Genomic DNA, 27,194 nt, shown 5'->3' with positions numbered 1-27,194 from the left:
TTTCTACAAAGGAAGGTCAAGATTGTCTTTGAAAAGGTGAAAAGAAGAAAAACTAAAAGAATTCCAAACTGCCACCCTGCCCTTACCACCCACAAATAAATGGTTAAGCAGCCAAAAGTAGAATACAAGAATGAAAGTAAGATAAAAAAAACCTCTAACAGCACAAAAATCATCAAAAATTATGTCTGATGTAATATTCCTCTTTGACAGGGAAACCTCTCAGTAGGCAAAAAGAAGAGCAGTGTATGCATCTGGAATTCAGTAAGGCTTTTGACACTGACACATGAACTAAGAAATTACAGCCTATGGGTGCGAGTTGGGTGCCCAAGTGGTTTAGAGAATCGATAGCTCAGTAGTTATCTCTGAAGGTTTCTTTATCAAACTATCCTGAAATTTCTGATGGGCTCCTATATATGTATATGCTGGTCCAATTTTGTAAACAGCTCCATTTGGGATCAAGGAAACAGACATAACACTTGTGAAATCTCTTTCTAACATCAGAACAGGGAAAATTTCAGGTTCTTTAGAGAGAGGTCACTTTTCAAAGTAATTTCAAATTGCAGAAAGGGTCTGGAATAAAGAGGATGCAATCAATAAAGTACAAAGTTCCACATTTACATAGGAATAATCAACTCTAAAAACGCAAAACTAGGAATGAACTGACTCAGAAGGAATACTGGAGAAAACCACTTGTTAGACACAGCAAACCAAAACCTAAATGGAAATAAAGAATACAGTGCTGAAGGACAAAAAACCTCTCAGGCTGGACATGTTCACAATTACATAAATCAGAAATAATCCTGAAGACCCTATTCTCCATAGACAATAACAGTTACACATTATGAAGTCTTTCCTAATAAATAGCATATCCATATCCCACCATATTATTTCTGAGCATCTTAATGATCCCAGAAGCAGCAGTCAGTGTCCTGCCTACATTATAACCATGGTGGAAAGCATTAAGGAGAGCCAGATGAACACCTTCGCCAAAGCAGCTCCAGAGTGGCCAGGCCTGAAGCAACCTGGCCTGTTTGAGAAGACTCAAATTAGGAGAGCAGTGAGATGAGAAAGATTAAAACATCACATAGACAAAACAGCAAGCAGACACAGAGGTAGCACGGTGCAGTGATGTGACCAGAATATGTAAATCCTGTATTCCAGTCCCAGGTCTGACAGAGGCTTTCTCTGTGCTGTTAAGATTAATTTCATTTTCCTACACTTGTGGTTTACAACCTTTAGAGACACTGATTCCAGATTTACTGAGACATACAGTGGTACTGCAGGAATGCACTACCATCTACACCCAGCTAAATTTCTTAGCAGGAACATAAACGATGACAGTAGATAGTAGGGGAAAATGATGTAAGGGAGGAGAAGAAAAAAACAAAGGAATGCAAAAATAAACAAACAAACCCATGAAATAAACAAACAAAAACCGTGAAACAAGGAGTTTACAATAGAAGTTTGAAACTGACTCTTAAGGTCAAGATTAAAAGTTTGAAAAATCATCAATGTTTCTGAAATGCATGTTAGGCCATGTTATGGCAAAAGCTCCACAACCCAGCACCAAGCAAGCCAGCCTCTTCATACAGGCTATACAGATAAATATGTGCAAACCAGGGCTGTGTTTATACAAGGAAAATTCTCCATAATACTTACACCAACCAATCACAATGAATCAGGGCACATGCTTTAGGAAAACAGCATTAAAAAAAAAAAAAAACCAAAAAAAAAAAAAAAAAAAAACCAACTGATTTGCTTTCTGAAGACTTTTTAAGGGTACATTATGGAATTGTCCATGTGGCAAAAATTTCTGCTGGCCAAAAGGCACCTCTGATTTCCCCAAACTTATTTTCATGAAGAAAGGAACACTGTGTGAGAGTCCTGAAAATTGGCTCTGTTGGCTCAGTCTTCTACTTTGAATGGAGCAGAGGTTCATAGGCAATGTAATTTCAGAAATTACTAATACTACTCAAACCACCATATGCCTCTATTTTTACACTGCCCTCCATTCTTCTGCCAGATGCTTCTCTTCTTTCATTTCATCTTCTTAGTGAAGCTCAGCTATTTAGGCCCCAGTGCTTTGATTTTAGAAAATTACGTAAGATATTTTATAAAAATAAATTATCATTATTATTAAGATGACTGAGTGCCTATTTTTTTTTCCAAAAAAGGTAACATTTAGTTTTGCTGTTCAAAAAGGTATTTGGTGATGCCAATATCCCACCTTGCAGAGGGTGAAACCAGAGACAAATCTCCAGCCAGAACTAAAATAAGCACAGGATACTTGGAGCAGATGTGGTCATACTGGTGAAAGTGTACCTGACATTCTGTCCCCATTTGGGTAGTAGGGTATTTTTTGCACAGACAAAGAAATGCCAACGTAATATGGATTATCTAATAGTCTACATATCTGGATGTTTATCTAGGATCTCACTGTACAGGATTCCAGACCTGTGGATCGTTTGATTATCCCAGGATCCCTCTGAGCCTAGCAAATCTCAGTCTGTTATTTTGCTCACCCCTAAAGAATTAGTATTTTAAGACCCCCTGAAACCTCTCATTTTATCTTTATGCCCCCATCATACTCAATGAATTCAAATTGCTAACTTGCATGACCTTAGAATACAGGCTGCTATGTGATTCATTTTTAATTTGCCTTAATCGAAACACTGAGAACGGAAGATAAAAGTTAAATAGCAATATTCAAATTCACATTTATTACTACTCTCAAGGGTGCAATTAATCTACCCTGAGGAAGCCAAAGAAGGGTGGAAGGTCTCATTTGGATGCTTTCTGGCACAGCAAGGACCACTGTGACAAAAGCAGAGCACAGCAGTCACAAGGAGTTGTGCTGCTCTGGGTAGAGGAGTTACAGAGCAGATGCAACCTCTACAAGGCATCCTCCCAACCCACCGAGTGATACAGTGGTTCTACCACTTCTGAATAGAAGTGAAGGGGCAAGGCTGCAAGTATCTCACAGCTGTAGGTGCTCAGAAACAGCATCAAAAGCTGCTGTTACCCCCACAGGGTAAAAGGAGCTCTGAAACTGGAGTACAGCTCTCACTGCATCCACAAAAGCAGCTGCACTGCTTGGGAACACAAAGCATCTCAGGTGTCCTTTAATGCACTGGGCAGCTCCCAAACTGCCTAGGGGACATGCTCAATAGGTGAGAAAGGCACTAAGGGTCAGTAAATTACATCAGTTAACATTTCAGAGTTGACTTACATATTTCTGTTAGACAGAGGGATTGCACTTTCACATTGCCCTGTTATGTACTGTGTTACAGGGCAAAAGAGTATTTTCTTTCACTGATGAGATGAGCTTTTGTATTTCATAACACAGCTGTTTTTACTGACAAGTGAGATTTTAAAGACAAGTTAAGCTTCTTGCATACAAACCCACCATTAAGAGGAAAGAGCTCAGGTCCCCACCTGTGTCAGGAAGGAAAACATTAACACAGCTTTGGAGCAGTCGATTGAGTGTTAGCTTGTCTGCTTTATTTGTAATGAACCATGAACAAGACAGCAACTTTGACTAACAGTTAATACCTTGACCTAGCACATATATTAAACCAGACATAGCCCCAGAGAACAGGTTTACTCCCAGGGTCAATCTATGCAGGAGAAAAAAGTGTTATATATTGGTTTGGCTTGATCTAATTCAGCCACAGCACAAACTGGAGCCAAATACACTGCAGGAATGGTCCTTGTTCAAACACGGCACAAGGGCCAGCTGACAGGTATTACACAGGCCAGAAAAATGGAATCTATTAATGCAGGGCTGCAGGAGAGGTTTCATAGCATGCAGTGACCTTCCTTCCTCCTGTGCCTTCCGCTGCTCAGCAAAAGGACTATGCAGGATACTGGAGCAAAAGCTGTACAAGAGGGTAATGGCTTTCTGATCCATCAACTAAAAAGAGAAATTCAGCAATTCGATTTCAACAGGTATCTTTTAAAAATACTTCATGACATCTATGCTGCAGATAACGGGTGTTGCAAGAAATTCCCTTAGCATGAGGAAATTTACCCAGGCTCTTTTTTCTCCTCTTACGCTAGAGTAATGCAATGGTCCCCAAATCTTAATGTACGTATTGTTTCTGATTTGTATCTTACAGCGAATAATCACAAACCACAAACACTTGCCTTAAGGGGCTGTAAAAGAAACTAGACTATGACAATTATTCAGATCTCACATGGGTCCAAACAGCCCCCCTAACCTGGCAGTTAGTTCATCCTAAGAGATGGATTCAAAATATTTCTCTCTTTCTGCTCACGGTAGCAGCTGAACACAGGTGGCAAAATGGCCTTTTATTTCAGCAGCAGCTAGATCCAAATGATGTCAGCAATACAGTAGGTAAAAAAACCACACAGGACAGGCTGCAGACCTGGCTGATCTCTTTTTAAAAGAAAAATCAAGAAATGACTTTTTACTAGCTTGAAATTTTCACCAGCATGACCACTCTTCATAACAGGAGATGAAAACTTGCAATGCCCTGTCCAATTACTCTCAAAATGAATGACCTCCTGACAAGATTTTACTGCTTCACCTACGAAGCTGAATACCCAACACAAACCTTTTGGTGCAAACATCCTTGGCTGCGTTTTTTTTTTTTCTGAATGGTTACATTTTCATCATTGTCATCACCTTCACCAGATGCTCATTGCTCAAAAGCTCAGTCAAGGGCGAAGGACAAAAACATGGCAATGATGTAAGGGCAGCTGTGGAATGATTACTCAGGATGAAATCGATAGCAGTGTGCTACTGTTGGGAGATCAGCAGTACAACTGAAAGCTACTGAGCCAAAAGTGGTTTCATCTTCAATCAGGAAAGCAGGGTGTATGAGGACCTGATTTAGTTTCCTTCAGGTTGGAATGCACTGTTGCAGCATGCAAAGTCTGCAGCTTCCCCAGGCATCCCTTCCAAACCCAAATATTATGTGGTATGAATGAGATTAGAAAATATTAATCAGCATGTATACTGGGAGAATATGGAAATACTTTGCTCTTCTAAAATAAATTAATTTGCACAATGACTGTAGTATGAATTCAGTTTCAGGGCTTATGTTGCATGTATTCTACTTGCCAGAAAAAATGCAAGATACTAGTGGGTCAAAGGATGGTTTCATATGGGAATATAATTGGATGCAGTGGCAGGTTGAACATTCCTTCAGCAAGGGAATATTTACTAGAAGCCTTTTTTAAATTCTGATATACAATTTAGCTAGAAGAAAAAGTTACACATCCTTCTCTGAGAGAACAGGAGGCTGCTACTGCTATTGACTCATTTTGAGACTGCCTTAATGGCTTAATTGTTCAAGACAACTTATAAATAAGTGTCTTATTTTAAACCTGTTGCTGGGAGAGAGGCTCCAAAATGAAAGTAATCTTTAAAGACAGGAGAATTAAGGTACTTTTCCATACAGGCTATGCAAGTTCTCTTTATAAGAGATTTTTCACTATGCATTAATAAGCACAGTCAACAGTACTTCCAAAGAACAATGTGTTCATGGGATAACATGTTTCCTGAGACATATGTTCAAAAATGAAGAAAGCATGTTCTGGATATTGAATTTGTCCACAAAATGATGGATGTGTCTTTCGAGAAGCAGTTCTGAAACAACAATTTATCAGTCCTGCTTTATTTGTATGCCCATCAGGAAAGACAATACTGTAGGATGTGCGGGCTCACTTGGAGCACAACAGAAGTTAAAACAGAAACAGCGGGAATATCTACAGCAGATGATCAGAACCAGCTAACTAAAAGCACATTCTATAAGGAAACTTCAGCTGCTTCTTCCAGAAGAGGCCAGGGACAGAACAATCCCAGTGCCTTTATACAAAAACAGATCTCCCCTAACTTCCCTCATGAAAAAACATGATCTAAAATTGGATCTTTCGGAGATTCTGTATGGGTTTTCACATCTATTTGGTTTGCCAACTCAGAGGTTTTTTCATGTGTTGAGAAATACAATCCACACCAACTTGCAGCCCCTGGAAAGGCTTGTGGCTGCACACAAGGTGCCACACCGCAAAGAATTCCCAACCTGCCTTCCCTTCCTGCATAAGGACTGAGTAAGACAGAAGCCATTCTTGCAGCTGCAGATCTCCCTGAAACAGAAAATACCAAACACCTGGTACCATTCCACCAGCTCTCCTGCAGCACTATCATATTACATTTTGACTATCATACAATAAAGAACCCTCTGTCTTCATTAAATGAAGGAGGAAGTGGCAAGCTGGGGTTAGAGAGAGTAGGGCAGCAATGAGAGAGCAAACATCCTGCAAAACACGTTCAGTCCTGAACTACGTCTTGGAGATCTGTAGCAACAACACTAGGCAACAACCCAGTTTTTTGGTTTACAAAACAAAACACCCAAATCCTCAGAATGGACAGAAAATTCCCCACCCTTCTGGAGAAAGTGCAACATACAGCCAAAAATCTTCTTGGGCGAATGCACATTGCAATTTTCACAATATTCAGTATTTTCTGACTTAAATCAGTAGTTTCTATGAGTCCATAAAAAAACCTAGGAAATGCCTAAGAAAAACTGAGGATACCAGATTTTCCATCTTGCCTTAAGAATAGAGCCTCACTTTTACAGTAATGTTAAAGAGTTAAGACTGACAAAGTCCCTTTGCTGGGAGGGGAGACTGTCACCTGCTGGCACAAAAGAAAAGGGTATCTCAGCACACTTGCAGGGAAGCATATGTCTACAGCTCTATTTTCTGCAGGGGTCTATCTATCTGCTTCCCAAGAGGCCAGTGCTGAGCTCCCCAGCTGGAAGAAGAGACTCCACAGCAAATTTTCTTAGGCGGGCAAAAGCAGCAATGTTGGTTTATGACAGGACTCATTCCCTTAAAAAATATTTATGCCCTCAATACCATTTTTTGCAGGGTGGAGGAAAAAACTGGTCACAGAAAGCATTTTTAAAAGAGGCATGTGCTTGTCTTTTCCCCCTACATCAGTGAGCAAGGTTTCACATTAGAAATCAGGAGCAAGTTCATCATATACCACTCACTCCTCTGTGCTGTGTGAGTCTGGCAGGCCTGCTCTATCCCTATAAATGTGGGAAGCTCTTCAGAAGGACTGAACAGCTGTGTTCTTGGGGTGCCCTGCCACAACAAAACCATCAGGGAGAGAGCAAAGAGGCCATCTGACATCTCAGGCTGCAGGGAGAAGGGAAGAGCCACCAGTGCAGCTCTGCATCAGGTGCAGCAGGCGGCATGGGCTATCAGGGTGCTTCCTTCACAGGCACAGGGAGAAGAGGCTCCTTACTCTTGAAACCTATAACCACTTCTGGTTTCTCTCCTTTCTTGCCTGGTGATGGAGAGAAGTAGCCCTATCCAGGTATCTTGCAGTGCTCCTCAACAAGCCCCCTGCCAGGGCATTGCCCCAGCACTGAAAAGATTTGGGTGTTTGCCACTGCATTCTGAGGTCTCCTCTGAGATCTGAAGGGATGCTGGCTGCTGCCACTGCTCAGAAGAACAAGCAGCACAGAGAGGGAGCACAGCCTTCCCAGCCAAAGCCCTTGTACACAATAAAGAAATGAAACACAGAATGTGGTGGAGTGTGGAAAGCAGCTGCCTACCTCCTGAGTTACAGATTTTGTCCAGAAGATTTCCATATAAAAATAAGCATGGGAGTTTCTAAAAAGCTCTCCCAGACAAGAGTGGCTGCCAAGCCAATGCACCATAGCCAACACAAAAAGCTGGAAGGATCTGTGGAGACAGGGCAGCTCCCTTGAGGCTGGAAACTGATGGCTCTGGCAGCAATGCTGAAAGGATGCTACAGTGTTTGCTGCAGCAGAGCTGCCCACCTCAGCTTGGGAGAAAAGGAAACTTTGCAAATGGAAACAACGGGACCTCCTACAATAATTACACAGGAAAATATGAAAGTATTTAAAGGCACTCTCTCTCTCACTCTCTCAAGGTGTTTAAGTTAAGAAGCATCACAGGAATTTCAAATAATGGATTAATTTCAAAGATGTGTATTACACCCTGTCAGACCTAATGAAGAACCAAGGGTTTGGAGACAAGTCTGTGAGACTCAATTCTGTTAGCCACAAGCTTTCACAAGCAAGGACTCCTGCTGAACTAGAAGGCAGCTCCTCCATGGCATCAAGTGCCCCTTCTTGAAGTGACAGCTCACACATCTAAGTGTACATATTACTATTGCCTGTTAGCAATCAGATACTTCCATTTGAGGCATGAAGCTTAACTTCTCCAAGGTGCACTCCAGGGACACAGCTGCTGCAGCCCTGACCACACACTGCACACCACCTTGATAAGATAGAAACCACCACAGTGCTCCAGCTGTTACTGCAGGAAAACCCTATGCAGGAAAAAAATGTATGTTTGGGATTCTGACATAGCCTGGATAAAATATACATGCAATCCAAATTCTCCTTGTATGAAGCTCCAACAAAGTATCAACTAGTAAACAAATAAACGAAATCTTAGTATTATAACACTGTTGCAAAACAGTTTAGAATAGCAAAAAATTTAATCTTACAGATTTATTCCAAGGAACTGGGTGTCAGTAAGACCTGAACATCGTTTGTTTAAAAAGTGGTGATTTCAAAGCTGAAAGTTTTCATTATCATCTCTCAGCTTGGATCAGCAAGTTCAAAATCAAACTTCTGATGTAAATATAAATATCCCAAAACGGTGTAGTTTCAAAAGTGAGGTAATATGATTGCTGCATCTCCAGATTTAACAAACTGAGTCAACTTCCTCTGCATTTTCCATCACCCACCCCCCTCCCTGTCAAAGCAATTCACCCCTCTGGTAATTCAGGTACGCTAGAGGGAAGTGTTGCAGGACAACACTTACCATCTCCTCCTCTCCCGGGCAATTCAAAAGAAGGCAACAAAAGACTCAGTAATTGAGAACTGTTCTCTGAATGAAAAGGTCCAATTTTACAAGATTCATCACAAAGTCTCTTACTAATCAACAGCCTTGGCACTCTTACTCTTCCACCTCACACAGACATTTCTGGAATGTCTTTCAGGCTAATGGGGTAAAAAAAAGGGTAGTTCAGCAGGAAGCAGCAGAAGGTAAAGAAATGAAGAATCTGAAATCGATCCTGCTCCTGTCCTACACAGCACAACATCTGTCAGAAGCATCAGCAGAGTAGGACTATCTCCTTGGTAAGTACCGTTTTCTTTCTACTTTTTCTGTTTTGGTACCTCCAGTAATGTTGACAAACTGTTTACACACAAGAACAATACTTGTAATTTTGCATCAACAGTCTTGTAGCTGACCTCTTACAAGGCATCTGAGTTCTTATATAAGCTAGATTTGAAGACTGAGAACAACAGATTTCTATTTTCATCTGGTTAGGAAAAGTCCTATTTGACAAGTTCCCTTGCTACACTCCATGTTAGTTTGCTGACAGACCTGCTGGGATGAGGATATACAGAAATTCACTTCAGAAGTGGCAGGAGGTTTTACTACCATTTTTATGAGAAGAATATGCTCTTTCTTGCTCTGATTCAAAGCTTATAAAAACCAATTAAGAGATTTAAACAAAGTCAGCAGAACCAATATGGGCAAGAAATGTCTCGTTTGAGTACTAGACCTGGAATCTGGGCAACCTTTGCAACAGAGTGCCAGTCTCCTCTCAAAGAATGCTTTCTCTGCATTTTCAGACACAGCTCTGCTCTGGACCACACAAGGGACATAACAATAACAATAACAATAATAATAATTTTTCATTCCTTGGATTTAAACTCATTTGAACTGATCATTGCTAGTGCAGTGTAAATAAACTTCCCTGGAGATCTAACCCCTCAGTATAGCACTTACAGAGATAGATATTAAAACAAGGAAACAAAAATCCTGAAATATATTTTTCAGACTTCTGTGCAGTGTCAGGGCATGCAAAAGAACACAGTAAAAGCGAGGTATGTGCAGAAAGTTATCCCAGTTTTGATGAATGTGTTTATTTGGGAGTGCAACAAGAAACCCAAGGAACTTGTTTGCCCTGGATTAATGTAACACCAAGGAGGAGTTAATGAACAGTAAAGCTGCAAAGCAAATCACAGAGAGAGCAGAACTGCCGGAATTAGTCAAGCGTTTCTGCCGATGGTGCGAGCCTGCTCTGGGGTTCCAGGTCATGGCTTCCACACAAAAGTGCACTCTTACCTCTCCAGAGCCCTGCCCAGCCACGGCCTGTCCTGGGCACCACACAGGCCACGTCTCCCACACAGCAGCAAATACTCAAGGATGTCTTTAAGGTTTACACCACAGCATTCTCTTCTTACAGTTTTTCATGTTTAGTTTCCTTTTTAAATAAAAGCCATGGAAAACCAAAACCAAATATCCAGCAGTACCCTTGCCTCTGTGCTCTCTCCTACCACTTGCCATGCTAATGCTCACAGGACTTGCACTCGAGGGTGTTTAAAAGCACGGTACACACCTCCTCCAGCACCTGAACTACAGGAATAAGCTCTGGAAGACACAAGCATACAGGGCAGCAGAAGAGGACTGGCTAGTGGGGAGGAACAGAGTCAGCTCCTTGCCACAGACTTTCACACGTATTTGTAAGACATGAGAGGAATGCTGGGAGTCAAGCTTTTTTTTTTTTAGAGGGGGGGAAAGGAGAGGGAGGTGCTACTGAATAGTGAGAAATTACATCTAGTGGCTGAGTACAGCATAAATGAGAACAGGTTCGGCACTTTCTGAAAGGCAGTGAAGATGCTGATAAGACTTAGGGCACCTGTTGTAATTGGTGACCTCAGCATGGGCTGGAGTGGATTTCTATATCTGTGAACATGCTTATGAATTATGATTATGAATGCATAAATATAAATAGTGCAGAATGATTGTACTTGCTTTATTTCTGTGGCTGTCATGTAGTCTTGATCAAAAGAAAGAAGAAAGTGCATACATTAACACTGGTGGGCTGATGGGAGGAAACCAAAAGCGAAAACCTGCTGCCATGTTTGTCTCTCTGTGCAAGTTACAAAAACCTCCTTAGAAAAGTACAGTAAACTGCTAAAAAAATTTTCAGTTTTATTTCTCAAAGACAAGTTATGGGAAAAATATTCAGCCAACATCCAATTCTGAGGCCCTGAATGTCTATTTATTCCACAATTTAGAGCAAAGACCTCTAGTCCTTTACTAGAAATTCCATTTCCCTTTCTCTCAAGCTGTCTTACATTTAAGCAAAGACAGTCTATATTTCTAAGTGGAAAACAGGTAAACATTGGTTATTCCATTTGCAAAAAGTTAAGCTGTTATCACCATAAAGCTGAAGAAAAAAATTTTAACAGGTTAGAGGATAATGTTTCTGTGATTATTTTTTTCTTTACCTCATAAATCAAGCCAGGAATTCTAAAGCAATTCTCATTCAAAATGCCCTTGGGTTCTTTGAAGACATGTGGTGGCAGGCCAGTAAGACTTTCACCATTTTAGATTTTGGGGAAAGAATGAGAGTTACACTTGAGAAAAGCTGGGACAGACTGCACAATAATGACAGCAGCACTTTTGGTACAAGACTTTGTTTCATTAAACATACTGGGCTGAATACAGTAGTAGGACATATTTGCTGATTCAGACACTACAAAATGAGAATTCAAGAGTAAGTTTAGTTTATGTAAACACAGTCTGAAGACAGTCCTGGCATTGGTTTGAATAAAATTGGTCTGAAGAAGTATCTGCACAAAGCCTTCAGCTGCACCAGTCCATTTCACACCCTGCCCGCTCTTGTTACACCTTCTCCTTGTCCTGGTCTTAGCTGGGATAGAGCAAATTTTCTTAGTAGCTGGTTCAGTGCTGTGTTTTGGATTTAGTGTGAGAACAACGCTGGTCACACACTGATGTTTCAGATGTGGCTCAGCAGTGCTTGCCCTGAGTCCAGCCCCTTTCAGGGTCTCCTGCTCTGCCAGTGAGGAGGGACACAGGAAGCCAGGAGGGAGCATGGCCAGGACAGCTGACCTGAACTGGCCAAAGGGATATGCCATACCAATAAAGCAGGTTCTGGACTTGGGGGACCAGACTAGGGACTTGATTCCCAACAGAAATAAGACTTTGATGTTTAATGCACTCACCATTATCATTAGTCAGAGACAGTTTGATACCACACAGACACAGACTTTACCTAAGTTCTTCTGGAAGGAAGGCCACCATAAGAAACAGTATCTGCAAAAAGTAATCTAAATTCCTCTATAAAGTTGTAATACAAGGTCAAGCTGCCCTTCACAGTTGTATCTGTAGAGGTGATGTTTGTGAGTAATCTCCAAACAGGTCATGCAAACAAAACAATGAAAATTCTGATCCTCTTGCCTGGACCACTGGCAGACATGGAGCTGAAGGACCTCTCAGTGGGTTGTGGGCACCCTCTGTGTTATCTTTATTATTGCTAAATTCTTTGCAAGTTCTGCTGAAGACTCTTCCCCACTCCATGCAGAAGTTCACTGGTGGGAATCTCAGTCAGATAACAAAAGTGATTCCCTACCTCAGGGCTCTTTTGTTCCAACCCAACTGAACAGCCCAGATCCCAAATGTCCTCCTTCATTTGTTCTGTGCAAGCCATGCAGAGCAAGAGTCCCAACTCAGCATTTGATTCGCAAGGAATGCCTCCCCACCAAGCCCAAAATAAACAAAACCATGCTTCCATCCTATGCTACTTATATTGCAAACTAGGATCTCAGCTAATTTTAAAAACCTATGCATCAACACAAAATACTTCCAGGACAAGAAACTGAAGTTAATCTCTCTCAGCTCAGGCTATGGCTCAATTAACACATCTCACCTTGAATATCACATTGCTCTTCCCTGTATCTTGAGAATCTTGCCAGCTGTACTAACATAGGAACAACAGAAGAAAGCAGCTATCACAAAACCTTGGCTCTTGCATCAGGTGACTGAAATGAGCATTGCACAAGAGTGCTTTGATGTTATAAAAGGCCTAAGAAAATGCCAGGGGTTTGGGGTGTATTTCTTGCTGTGTTTACTCTCTTACCAAAGGGCACTTGTCACACACATGCCATCTGCTGCACTGAAATGCAACACCTAACCAGGTAAAATAAAAATCTCCCACACCAGCAGGCTCTGTGTACAGATTCAAAGGATCACCACTAATATAATTTTAGGTGTTTCAAGAAACTATGCTACAGAGACTGCATTTCTTGAAAGCTTCTCCTCCTGTAGGACAGAACCTCAGCTCCCAGGGAAGACTCTGCCCTCATGGCTGCACACAAGAAGTCACAGGCTCACAATCCAGAAATATTTGTACTTGTGTCAGGTATGGAGAGCTGAGAGTGCAAAATGAACACAAATGACCCTCACTACCCCACACTGCCCCCTGATCCCCCTCCTTTCCCCTGGGTGCTCACAGGCACTGCAGGAACCCAAAGGAGCAGTCCTGCAATAGAAGCCATCTCTAGGAACTGAAACGGGCTTTAAAGACACTCAGCCTCTTAATGCTTGTGGATATTTCCCACAGCCTGAAAGAAAGGAAAACCTGGAAATGTGTTACTACATGGGCTTACCTACAGCACCTTGGTAAAGTCAGGATCCCTTAGTACAAGCAACTCCTTGGTCAGCCACTATCAGGAACCATGGAGGATGATGCTATTTGTTGCACTCATTTCATTCTCCTTAAGTCTTCAGTCAAAATAGATGCTTTGGTCTATTCTGAGTACTGAAAAGGATCATGCAGGTCAGTGTATCTGCTTTATAGTTAATGAATATTCTGAAATCTCAGCATATCTGAGAGTCTCCTTCATACTTTACAAGAGCCCAGCTCGTTCAAGATTGTTAAGACATGGAGAACATTTTACATTATCTGCCTACAAAGGTTGCCCAGGTCCTAAAGAGCGAAGAAAATAAGAAGCAAAAAAATCCCAAACCTGATGACAGAGAAACAGAGAAGAGCAGATCATGCTAGAGGGACATCATATTCCTGGACTATCTTCCCAGAAGCATACAGGATTTTCCTCATGGCCATCTCCTTCCCTACCCTTATGAAGCTCAGCACCCCTGCACCTCTTACATTTGAGGACACCCTTTTGAAAGAGATTCCATTTTCACTTGTACAACATACAGGAAAAACACAATAAAAGTCTCAAGAAGGTGGCAGTCCCTGTCCAGTAAGATAGAAATAGATATTCCTTAACCATCACTCCTACCAAGGAACACAGTGGTCAGTTGTTATCAAAAAACCAGCACGCTGATAAGGACTGGAAGCCTAGCAAAGCTAGAAGACAACCAGAAAAGCCCATAAGCTACTGATATTGGAACTGAGAGAGTTGAAAGCAGTCAGAGATGGAAACATGCCCCAAGACCCAAAACAATACTAGAGCTGAAGTGAAAGCAGAAAAAATAAGATTGCAATTGAGACAGATAAAGGCCAGAGGATAGGATGAGGAAGAAAATACTCAACATAAAGCCTTTAAATAGCCTTGGAAGATGTGTCATGACCATCAAACTGATCTATAAAGATGGCCTGGAAAGGTATGGAAGAGGGACACATATCCTTTTCCATTCACAAATTCTTTCTTAAAGGATTGTCAAAAAAACCTTTTGCTCTATTCACATCTCTTTTGGGTTCTAAGTGTTGACTCAGCACTTATTAACCACTGTTAGGAGCACAACTAGCAAAACAACAGGAGATTTGCAGGAGATGAGAAACAGATCAAAGAAAATCAGATGATTCTGTTATCAATGGTACGAAAGTACTAGGACAAAAGAGGGGGGAAGATGAAATTGGGGAACAATGCAGAGCTTTTAGAAAAGGCACAGAAGGAAGAGAAAATGGGAAAATTAAATGGTAAAAAGGACAAGGACATCTTCATTACCTTACAATCACAGGAGTGGCCTAATAGGGTAGAAGCACACATTGGTGTCTCAGGGCAGACAGGACCAAACTTCACTCCTGAGCTGTGCTGCTCCATCTCTGGATTTGCTGGTTCTGCAGTGTGAGTAAGGAGTTACCAGCGGAGTTCTGCTCTCTCCTGGCACTACAGGACTGAATCACACCTACCCAGGGGAGCTGCAGGTGCCACAAAACCACCAGCTCCCAGTGAGGTATAAAACAGGGATAGAAAACTAAGGAAAAGGACAACTGACTCTCGTGCTGTTTTCCTACAGTTTGTCTTCCATTTTTGGCTCAAGACAGGGAGGCAAAAAGGAGGGGTAGAAAGAGAATGCAAGCAGATCATATATTTGTATTCTTGTTTTCCAGTCCTTCCAGAAAGGCCAGTTTTGTAAACAGCGAGAAAGCTGAGATTTTCTTTATCTTGTTAACTACTCCCATGACTGTAACACACCATGCAGAGTTCACAATTATCTCTCTGCTCAACATTATCAAAAATGCACTGCAACTTCTTTGGCAACATGTTCTTTTAGTCAGGCTATCTGCACCTAAAAACACTCAGCCTTTTGTTTCAACAGCACAGACCTGCATGCTGAATTATAAAAATTGTCCAATATCATATTATCTTGGCTACAGATTTAATTTCACGGAATATGAAACTTCACTGAAAATCATTGTACAACAAGACAATGAAACGTAAACATTCACTTCTGTCTTTTTTCCCTTTATATTAAGTGTGAGCCTACTACAACTCCCTCTGGGAGGATATTTTTCATACAAAGCCACATTCTTTGAGTCTTATTCACATAAACAGTCATGGAACTGAATGAGATGAGCCACAGAAGCAGGGAAATCAGGTTTTAATCCAGTATTACTGATACAAAATACAACATAAAATTTTAAAAGAACAGGATAATAAGCACCCATCTTTAAACTATCTAATAATGCAAAAACTACTTGAAGGTTTTGTTTTTCAGTTCTACCCTTCTAAGATGTAATACACTAAATTAATTATAATTTTGCTGCAAACAATTTGTTGATAATTACCTCTCTGTGGACCATACTGTTATTTGAGTACAAATCATGAGAATTTTTTTAAAAGTCATTATTTCAGTATCACTTTATTCTTGATCCTTAATTAAGCAAGGCCTGAAAATCCCACTTGCGGAGCATAAGGGAAGTGATTTTCAAATGGTACTTGCTAAAATCTGCTAACTTTTGCATTACACTTTGCCTGACTCTGTTTTCCCTGAAACACCATATGTATTTTGAGCTAAGCTTAACATAGACAAACCATGAAAAACTTCTGTTAGCAGAAAAGTGGATACTCATTCTCAAAATTTGAATAATGACAACTGATCAACTGAAGGTCAGTTTTATGCTTTTTACAGGCAAAAAGGACAGACATACAACACACGCTTGCTGCTGTATTAAAACTTACAATGTGACTTTATTAATGACCATCAAACTAAGACACTGCCTATATAGTTAATGCTTTCCAAAATCTCAGTCCTTTGGGGAAGATGACAAGTATACAGCCCCCTAGAAAGACAGAAAAATCCTTCATCTTAGTGTGAAACACTGTAGCACATATTTACTAATGTTCTGAGAAATTCCATCATAGTGTCACTCTCCTCTGATAACCTTCTCTGGCTTAGCTTACTTGAAAAGCACATTTAGTGCTTTTTCTGCTAAGGCAGAGTATCCTGTGTTTCACGAGAGTTACACAGGACTGAAACACAGCAAGTTCTCAATTTCACTGACACTCTTTATTCCATGTCTGGGAAAGGCTGAGAATGGGTCCCAGACAAAACTAGCTTTAAACCACAGCTCCTGAGTACCTCAACACTTATTTCAGCCTAGTCAAGGAGAGAGTCTTAATTTCAAATTGTGAGGAGAACAAATAAACCTTTAAAATGTTGGTTTGTTTTTTCCTTTCGAGCGCTGTGCTCAGTTCTTCTGAATGCACCCTTACCTGTTTTCTTGGTGCGTCTGCTCACCAAAACCAGCTCACCCCATGTAAGTATATGCAGACATTTGCTGCATGTACAAACCCACATATGATATGTAAGCTAATTCATATTATTACAACTTTTCAAAAAAGTCATTCTTAAAAGCTGTAAATGCATGTATCCAAGTTCTGCAAGCTTTGAATATGTTTCTGTCTTCCATAACATGTATCCTACTTTCAGGATTACAAACAAAAAGAAGAAAAACTGGCACAGTTCTAGTAAATGAAGCAGCAGCATCCTCCTCATTTGTATGTCTGCAGTTATAGACATGAAAGACTAAATTCTCTGAAAGAATATGGAATCCAGAAGTTTGCTTTTAAACTTCTCAACCACGTGTTGATGGGTAGAGATAAGGGGAACAGAAAGGAGGGAGAAAAAAAATTGAGTTTGTTTTTTTCAACCTAAAATACTCTTGTATGGAGATAATGAATCTGGGATTAATTTCTTAAAATATATAGGGCTTTTTTCAGTTAAGAGACTCTGGCAAGGACCAGAGCTTATGCCTGCAAATTCTGCTTTGATTTGTTGATACGGCATGCTACTTAGGGCAAGTATTCATACCACCCTTTTAATTCTGCCATTCACTTTCCCATTGGGACCCATCTTGCTTCCAGGTAAACAAAGTGTAAAATTCTTATTGAGAAAGGATGAATAAACAAAGCAGAGCTAAATATAGAAACAGTCAACCTGTTCTGACAAGTAGGAAGAATGAGAAGCAGAAGTGAGTTACTGTAATACACACAGGGTTCTCTTTAACCAAAACTAAATCCCAAACAGAATACTGAAACTTAAAATTTTATGAAGCAAGCTGGGATGTGACTGCAATGTAAAATAGATGGAGCTGAATGTTGATTATTTGGGCACAAGACAGACCTTTAAACTAAGCTACTTCACATTTGTGGTGAGCATACACATAGCCTGTTACCACACTTGCACTGATGTGATTTCCCAATAACTCATGTCCAATCCCCAAAGATTCCCTCCAAAGGAAAGAAGGCTGCTTAAAAGGAAAGAAAAGAAATAAAACAAACAAACACAAAAAAAGTCCCAGTATTATAAAAGCTAGGCAGTCATGGGATAACAGGAAAAGTCCTCATCTGTACAGAGAACCAGTGAGACAGGAAATAAACAGTACAAGGTCAGTCTTCCCAAGAGAAGGACACTGAGCCTGCAGCCCCAGAGCCATCTGCATTGAGCATATATTGTGTTCATTACACCCACTAATGAATCGCAAGGGGACAGGGAAAGATTACAACTGTTAAAAATGGCTGGTAGATTCAAATACCATTTAAACACAGTCTGGTATTTGGGCTGGGGAAAAAAACCCTCAACTTCATATGCATAATGATGGGCTTGGGATGATTCAGGAATGAGATCCTGGATTGACAGTGGACTGGTCTTCTGAAAGCATCAGCACAGTTAAAAAGCAGGAAGGGTGCTAAAAATTACTGCAGAGAGTACATCCAATCTCACCTTTATTCAATCATCTAAGAAATGCAATTGCATCTTAGAAGTTGTCAGTCTGGCCTTCTCATCTTTAAAAAGGTTTAGCAAAACTAGAAAAGTTTCCAGGAAGGAGAACATAAGACAACCAAAGGTAGGATAATTAAGTAGAAGAAAATCAGGTTGGAGAAATACTAGAAGACATCAGGTCAAACCAGCATATTTCAAGCTCAAAAACAAGTGAGAAGAAATAACTCTTCTTATCAAATAGCAACTTTCAAGCTATGTTTGTCATTTGTTGTCTTCCTTCTCTGATTTTCTCAGGCTGTTTCCCATTCACTCATGTTCCCTCCTCAGTTTGACAGAGTCACTGATGTAGATGCCCTACAGGAGTGAAAGGCATTAAAGAGAATATGTGTCATCTCTCCCTGTAAATGAAACACAGCCAACCTAGAGATGAGAATTGGTGAGGCTGACCATGACACCATTCACCCACATCTCCAAAGCAGGCTCATCATTCCTGCAGCCATGGGACTTGCTCAGCTCCTGGCCACAGAGATGGAAGAGCTGAAGGAATTCTCCCCAGACAGACAGTCCTGTCCTAGTCAGCAAGAGATATCCACCTCTCACTGTCTTCAACCAAAGAATGATTTGTTAAAAAAAGGTCACACAGAGAAGCAGCTGATGCAAGGCACTCTGTTATTCCACCTATGTCAAAAGCATCTATGACACTTGGTAAGTTTTTGAAAACTCTTTACATTACTAGAATTTAAATAAATTAAATTTGATCCTGCTTATTTTGAGGCTAGCAGCAACTAAGGCAGCCAAGATCAACACCATCTTTTTACTGAGCTGTCCTCACTCATCCCCAAATCCAGTTCTGCTTTATCAGGCATGCTGGCAGTGAAGCTGCTCACCTGCAGGGGCACCTCCTCTTGTCTGTCAAGACACCAGGGAGTAAGTGAAATGGATGACAGCCTCACCCAGTGCATGCCAGGTCAGGATTTCTTAAAACCTGTCTTCTCCAAACTGATTAAGTGTAGTCTTACAAGGAAAGAAGAGAATCCAACTTGGTAGCAGACTGTTCATTAAGAAAATACTACACTTCAAACTCATGTTTAAGCTTACTCCACACCTGAGTCTGCCATTCATAGCAATACTTACACCATTAAAAATAACCATTAAAAATCACCATAAACTTAGAAATAATAATAAAAAAGAGCACATTGAAAGAGTATAGTTGGATTTTACCCAGAAGCTGTGAAAAAACACCACCATATATTTGCAAGAATTCAGGAGCTGTTGCAAAGTCTGGAAAAAACAAACTGATAAGAAAATGCTGCACTTTTAAAATCTGGATTCAAACCAAAACAATAACATCAATGAAAAACTGTAGATGTCAGGCAGATAATTTTGCAGCCAGAAGAAAGACTTCCTCCATCCCATAATCCTCTTGAAAGACTTCAGCCAGACAAAGTCAAGTCCCAAAAGTGCTCAGACAGAAAATAAAGGAAAATTACTCATATGTAAGCTTTACAAAATGCTAAATACCGAGTTAGGAACAGATCTGCTTGGCAGTTAGTGCAATTATTTGCAACAGTAATGATAACAGTGAAAAGATCACATCCCGCCCAAGACTCTGCACCAGCTGCAATTTCTGCATCTGTTGCACAGACAGACATCAAACTCTGAGCAGAAGTAAATCATACCTAAAATGATTCACTGTGACCACTATTAAAATGTTACTCAAATATTAAGCTCATATATAATTACCATACATTCATGGCACTTTCCCTCAGTGACTGACCCAACTGAGATAATTTAGGGCACTTTAACTCAGAAGTGTATTGGTACAATATAAATAGACCTAGCAACAGATCTTCCTAAGATGTCACATTGCAGATGCTGTTAAAACCAACAGAAAATATTCCTGACTGGCTTAAAGCAATTGGCATGTCAAACTGGAAAAGGAATTATCCCACTGCAATGCAGACACAATGAAGATGCACACCCTTAAGGAACTCACTTCCATCGATTCCAAATGCATTTTCCATAATGCAAATGAAAATGCTTTTGTCCAACAGCATGCCAAGACATGCACACAAAACCTATATCTTCAGGGGCCACTTCTCAAAGTGGGTGGTTTAGGTGGGGAAGGTAGCAAATCATGAGAGAGAGAGGAAGGCATAGGCTGTTAGAAGAAGCTTGTTTAAATCCAGGATTTGAAGGAGGCATGATTTAATGATTTGAAAAGTACTCCAAAAATGCTTTTGATCATGACATAAGATTAAAAAGCCTAGACTTTTCTGGCATAGGAGTATATCAATTTTTCTTCAGGATTATGGCAATCCCCCTACGGTACCTGTGCTCAGCACATCACACCCCAGATACCCTGTAGCCCCAGTATGCTCCATCTGGCTGGCAGCCACACCAGATACTCCCATCCACCACTTGCCACAGATGTGCCCAAATCCCATCCCTAATCACAGCCAGATTCCCCCCCATGGCTGTGGCTTGGCTGAGATGCACCTATGGCTTGGAGGAGCAGCAGTGGGTGTGGGTTGTGGGAAGGAGAGAGCCACAGAGGAGACACCAGGAAGACACGAGTGCTCGCTGGAAGGAAGCGTCTTCCTGTTCATTCCAAAAACCTTTAATTACATTTCACACATAGCAGGATCTCTGCCAAAAGATCAAAAGTAAAACAGTGCAAGAGCAAGCCAGCAATCTACAGTCCTGCATTGTACCATGAGTGATCTGTGCATTTGGTATTCCATCAGAAGTACATCACTGAGGCTACCAAGACAACCTCTCCCCATCTGGATAATGCTAGAATTCAAGCTGTTGTACTGTATCCATTAGGCCATCCAATGGGGATTGATTTATGGCAACAGGATACACCCAACTAACTATTAGTGGTAATAAACTAGATTGCTTTTAGCCTCAAAGTCCTGTGCAGCCTTAATGCTTCATTTATCACACACCTCTAAAAATGTGTCCTAAATTGACACTCATTTCATCATTGGTTTTTTTTTAATGCATTCTTGACCTTGGTATCAAACTACTGCACACCAACAGTATCCTTCCTGCTTCACTCTCAACACCTTCACGTTTCCAACTCGACCTCAGTATTTTCTAGAAAAGAAGAAAAATACCTGTCTGGCCAAACCAGCAGCTTTGAATACAAAGCATCATTGTGTCATGCACATCCTGCCAAAGGAAGCAACACACAGAGAACATCCCAACACTCATGTGTTTGAAAGCTATGCAACAAATAAGCAAGGAGTCCGCATATTTATTCTGACTCTTCTGAAATTTGGAACACCTGCCTTCACAAATCCAACAGTCTTCTGAATGGCAGCATGAGATAAACCAAATACAAACAAAAGGAAAGAGACCAGTACACATAATTCAGTGACAGGTCACAGCAAGACATGGGGTATTTCAGTATTTCACTATTCTCACAACTGCTGTCAATGAACTGTAACAAACTATTCTCCATCAGCACCTGCTAACAGGGAGTGGAGTAGCCAAGTGAGAAATAACTAAGCTATTCCTAAATGGTTCACAAGTTAGCAATGGTATGCAAGAGTATTTCTAGTATTGTACTTCAGAAGCTATTCTGGAGATTTTTGGGATCAAAATAGCTGGATATGAGGCAGGGAAGAAAATTAGCCCCTTGCTGTTATGAATTAAGGTCTTTCTGAAGTGCAGTTCTGCACCTTGTATTTTTGGCTGGATCATTTAAGTCACATATTTAGTTCCTGAATAAACAAAAGGAACTAAAAATACTCATTTCAAATTTTTATTTGCCCAAAGCAATTCCAATCAATTTATGTCTTTGACAAATATATCCCTATATCAATCTTGCCAATAAAATATGGCACCTCATTTGTGGTTTTAAATAAAATACTTCCACCAGGGACCTGTTGTACTGATACAGCTCTAAAAAAAGATACAACTGTGAGTTCTCTGCCAGTTCATCCAAAGTCCTAACTGTTGAGGGAAAAAGAGAAAGTGCACATCTGAAACTAATGAGAATAAATACAGTTGTCAGTATAATTAATTTAAGAACCTGAAAGTGCTTTAAAAATGTTCATTGGTACACCACCTATCCAAACCAATAAGCATTGTTCATCCTGTTATACAGATTTAGTGAGTAAAGGACAGTGAGATCTTTTTCTTTTACATCACATGTCTCACTGGCAAAGTCAAACAGAGGTGAAGCTAACACACATGGGGAAATGCAGCTTGAGGCTCAATTGCTCACTACCACACCCTACAAGCACCTGATTTACTCAGGTATCATTCATCTCATCTAGTCTAAGAACATGGTAAGTGTGATAATCTGAACTCCAGAACATGCCACCTGTGACAGGGCAAGAGGCTGAGCCTGGTGCTGCCACTACATCAGATCAGCCAACACGGGAGCCCCACTAGCACAGACAACTTCTCACAATTTCTGTTCCTCAAAAATGAAAGGACCTCTGTGAAAAAATCTTGAAGGAAAACACCTGCATGATCAGGAGGTTTCCACTGTATTTTTGCCAATCATTTACTGGTTATTTCATTTCTTGTGTTCAAAGCCAGTCTCCTGTATGAGGTTGGTAGCACTGTCTGGGTAAGTATTAAGTAGCAAGGGAAAGTGAAAACTTCCCAGCTGAATACTACCATAAAACTCCTTTTTAATTTTTTTTGTTTGTTTATTTTCGAACAAAAAAAAACCCAACCAAAACATAACAACCAAGCCAAAACAAAAAAACAGAGAGAAAAGCAGTGACATTACTACTGCTGCTGCACAATTCCCATTTACCCTTGCAGATAGGTTCTCACAGATAAACAGGCATACATCATCTACATACCAGGCAAGTAAGTACTTTATGTAGCTATCCAACTGCAAGTTTTGCTACATGCAGTGTATTTAACTATTTTTGAGTATTTTTTGCTCAGAAATTGTTATGAAGTTCTGAAGGAGAGTCATTATACCATGTCTTGTGGTCTGCAATGCAACTGCAGATCTTACATGTAATCACACATCTCCAGAAATACCTTGTTTTCCAGCTATCTGGAGAATGAAGATTACACAATACCTGAAAGTTGAGCCTGCCAAAATAAGTTGTTATAAAACTAGCTGCACAGCCTGACACATCACCTTGAAAGAAAGTAAATAACATTCTCCTCAGACTAACCCATAGACTCAAACAGTCCTACCAGGGGATCTGATCCATGCCTAACCAATGCTGCATAAGAGTTAAGACATGGTTATATTTTTCTGTGTTTGGACAGAGGTGGACTTACTGATCTTCCCAATTGCTCCTTTAACATTGGTAGGACATTCTAAGTTCATTTAAACAACTCAGGGGGCAAAGATCCACCTACCAGCAAGCTACTTTCTAACTCTCTCAGTGTTTTCCCTGTGAACAAAATATATCAGTAGCAGACAACATGTCCTTTTGGTCATGTGCATTGCAGAAATACCAAGCAGAAATCCAAATAATCGCTTCACATATAATTATAAAAACATGAAGATATTGGTTATGCCTTTTTAAAAAAACAGAGCGCTCTCTACAGCCTATGCTGTAATACACACAACACCCCAGGGCACGATAAGCTCTTTATTAATGCTTGCAATAAAAAGAACACTGCAGAACAATGACACGCCGTAGCCATGGATTTCCACAATCAGAGCTCAACAAGCAGCCAGTGTGTACTCACAAGGTGTTGAGACCTCGGGGGGAGGCGATGTTTGCAGCAAACTAGTGGAAATATTTCCAGCGGAGTTTTCAGGTGATGTCAACAACAGGAAGGATGACTTGGAGCCAGATTTCCATTTCTCATCAAACGCGGCCTTAAAAGTTGGAACAAGAGCGTTACTTCTCCTCATTTTCACCCCCAAACCCGCAAGCGAGGAGCCCCTACATCGACACAGGCTGCTGTACCTGCGCGGCATCCCGGAGGGTCCTACCTGCCGGACGGGGGGGGTCCGTCTCCGGGCTGGAATACGGGAACACTTTCCCGACTCCGCTCCGGGGCACTGCCCCCGCCGCGGTCGTGCCCAGCTGCGGTCCCGCCACCACCTCCGCCATCACCTGTGCGGCCGGGCCGGCAGCGCCCCCGCCCCGCCCGGGCCCCCCGCGCCCCCCGGCCCCGCAGCCACACACGGAGCCCGGCGGGGCTCACCTGCGCTGCCGCTCCCGGGCGCCGCTCCCGCCGGGCCGCGCTCCGCTCTGCCCCTCCAGCGGCGCCTCCGCCGCCGGGCCGGGCTCGGGGCTGCCCCGGGGGAGGCGCCGCCGCCGCTGTGGCCGCCGCGAGGGCGACACCGAGCGGCCGCGGAGCGCGGGCGGGCAGCGCCCAGAGAGCCGCGCCGCCTCCCGCCCCTCCGGCCGGCCAGCGGGACACAGCCCCGGGCCCCCGCCCCGGCCAGGAACACAGGGCTCGGCCCGCAGCAAGGCTCCGCGAGGGCTGGACGCTCTCCTGGAGCGAAGCTCCTTTGCAGCTTAATGATGGAAGCTCATAATAATTTGCGTGGGAGCAGAAGCGCTACAGAGCCACAGAATCAGAGTGGGTCAGGTTGGAAGGGACCGATGTGGTCACCTGGTCCAACCTCCCTGGTTAACCAGGGTCGTCCTAAAGCACGTGGAATAAGACTTCGTCCAGACAGCTCTTGTCCCTTCAGTGAGGGAACTTCCACAGTCTCTCTGGGAAATCTGTTCCAGTGCATGGTCATCTGCACAGTTAATAAGTTCTTCCTTATGTTCAGGTGGGACTTCCCATGCATCAGTTTCTGCCTGTTGCCTCATATCCGAGTGGTTGAGACCACCCAGAAGAGCCTGGCTCCATCGTCTTGGAAACCTCCCTTTTGGTATTTACACACAGTAATGAGGTCTCCCTTCAGTCACATGTTCAGCAACGAGGCTCAGCTCTCTCTGCCTTTCCTCATAAGAGAGATGCTTCAGTCTCACACTCACCCTTGCTGCCCTCCACTGGACCCACAGCAGCTACATGTCCCTCTTGTATGGAGGAGCCCAGAATTGGGCACAATAACATTTCCCAAACTTTAGGGAGGCCAGATGCCCTTCCCTCCAGCAGGGAGCCAGTCAGCGGGCTTTGAAGTCTGAACTGAAGGACAGAGAGGAACACCTTGAAAGGAGACTGTGCCTGCTTAGTGCCTCACCCACCCCTCCAGCTATCACAACATCACTGGGACCTTCTGCTCACCCGAGTCATGTGTTCATGTGGGCAATTATGGGTGAACGTCAGTAATTCACTAACTGGTAGGGAAGCAAGTTGGACAGGACCATCTATAGACACCGGTAGAGCAGAAAGGAGTTTGTATGAGTAGGCTGAGGAAAATGGTAAAAGCGAGATTGGGAGAAGAAGGAGAAAACAGAAAACAAGCAGCTGTTCCCTATACAATGCTTGACCTCACATGCACATCACTTTCAGAGGCTGTTTCTCTGGCTTGAAGGCATTCTCAAAATGCCCTAAATTAACTGATGCCCTAAACAAACTAAACATTGAAGTATCACAGGCACTTCCTAGTTATGTCATTAATATATTCTTTTGAATGTTTTTTTAGATTATTCTACTTATGCCTTTTTCACCAAACAATTACTATGGTAGTTGTTGTTCTGTGGCAGTAGTCATACCAGAGGTTTGCATCAAAACCCTTGGTGCTCCCCAGGAAAGACTGACTGACTGACTGACTGACTGACTGGATTTATTGTTCTGATGCCTCCCTGATCTCAGCAAGACTTTGCCAAAACAACAGCATTTATCTGAAGTCTGGTGTCATTACTTAAGTTGAAGTGTAGTTGCTAAAACACATAAAAACATGCTGTGATTCTTCACACTACGATTTTGTTTGCTTATTTCCATATTCAGGATAGGCTTACTTCATGTGAATTTTATTTAATTTGATACTGTTCAAAATTGTAATGTAGGAATAGAAATATTTGTGTGAGTAACAATTAACCTGTATGTTAAATAAGTTCCATATATGTAAAAGTTGGCAGAACTATTTCATGTTTGATCATTACGACTGAGAAACAAGATGCTATGATATTGTAGGAAAAAAGCTTTATTGGCACAGGTCTGTCACCAATGTGGCATTGTGAAATGTAATAGAAATTTTCTCTCTTTAACAGGAACAGGATGAGACCCTGTTGTGACTCTGCAAACCTAGGTGCAGACAGGCTCCCTGATTGTGTGGATGTCAGTGGGACAATTCCCTGTGCTTAAGTAAAATTAACTTTTTCTAATGCAGACAATTGGTTTTGTATTCTTCTGGATTTTTTTTTCCCCTAGTGGGAAGAGAAGTGAATCACACAGAAAGAATATAATGTCTGTGAACTGCAGCTCTCCATGGACAAAGTCCAGTCACGTCTATCACTGTACATGTCATACATGCAAAGATGCAACCTCTTATTTACCTCTGCCCTTGCTGCAAGTCCTGTGACTGAGGGCTGGGCACTGTTTTATTGTATGCACCCAGCTTCAAAGTCAAATGACCTGACAAAAGGGAAAGAAGAAAAAGGCAGAGGGAACTGAAAACAATCTGGTGGCAAAGGGACAGAGGAGGAGCAAGTCCTGAGGCAAGTCCTGAGTCCACAACAGATTATATTGCCAAGGGATTGGCAGAAATGCTTCAGCCCTACTCTAAAAACCTACCTGGCAATGGGCCTGGAGTCTATGTGGCTTTGAACCTGAAGCTGTGGTCAGGTCACTGATGTCAGTTGTGGGAAGAGCTGCATTGCAACCAGTCCTCTTTTTTGAGTTTCTACACCCTGATTTTGTATTTTAATATATCATTCTCTCATTGGTCATGTTTCATAGCTCTCTGTATAGAAGAAACGTAATACAGACATTTCTGGGCAAGACCCCCTATCCAAAGCTGGCCTTGAATCCTAACAGCCCTT

General features: G+C 41.7%; 1 protein-coding gene across 1 annotated transcript in view; it reads right to left on the bottom strand.

Moving 5' to 3' along the window:
* The window catches only part of ANKRD6 (ankyrin repeat domain 6), an 84,816-nt gene extending 60,269 nt beyond the window's left edge, over positions 1-24,547 (bottom strand). Inside the window, exons 1-2 of the mRNA XM_059467732.1 lie at positions 24,457-24,547; positions 23,992-24,124 (exon numbers count right to left, since the gene is read on the bottom strand). The gene's annotated coding sequence lies outside the window, so the exon portion shown is untranslated. The remainder of the gene's footprint in view (positions 1-23,991; positions 24,125-24,456) is intronic.
* Positions 24,548-27,194: the final 2,647 nt, after the last annotated feature.

The sequence above is a fragment of the Ammospiza nelsoni genome, chromosome 3 (assembly GCF_027579445.1).
Source record: "Ammospiza nelsoni isolate bAmmNel1 chromosome 3, bAmmNel1.pri, whole genome shotgun sequence".
NCBI classification, from domain to species: domain Eukaryota; kingdom Metazoa; phylum Chordata; class Aves; order Passeriformes; family Passerellidae; genus Ammospiza; species Ammospiza nelsoni.
Note: the sequence above shows the minus strand (reverse complement) of the source record. Positions and strands in the feature narration are given on the sequence as shown.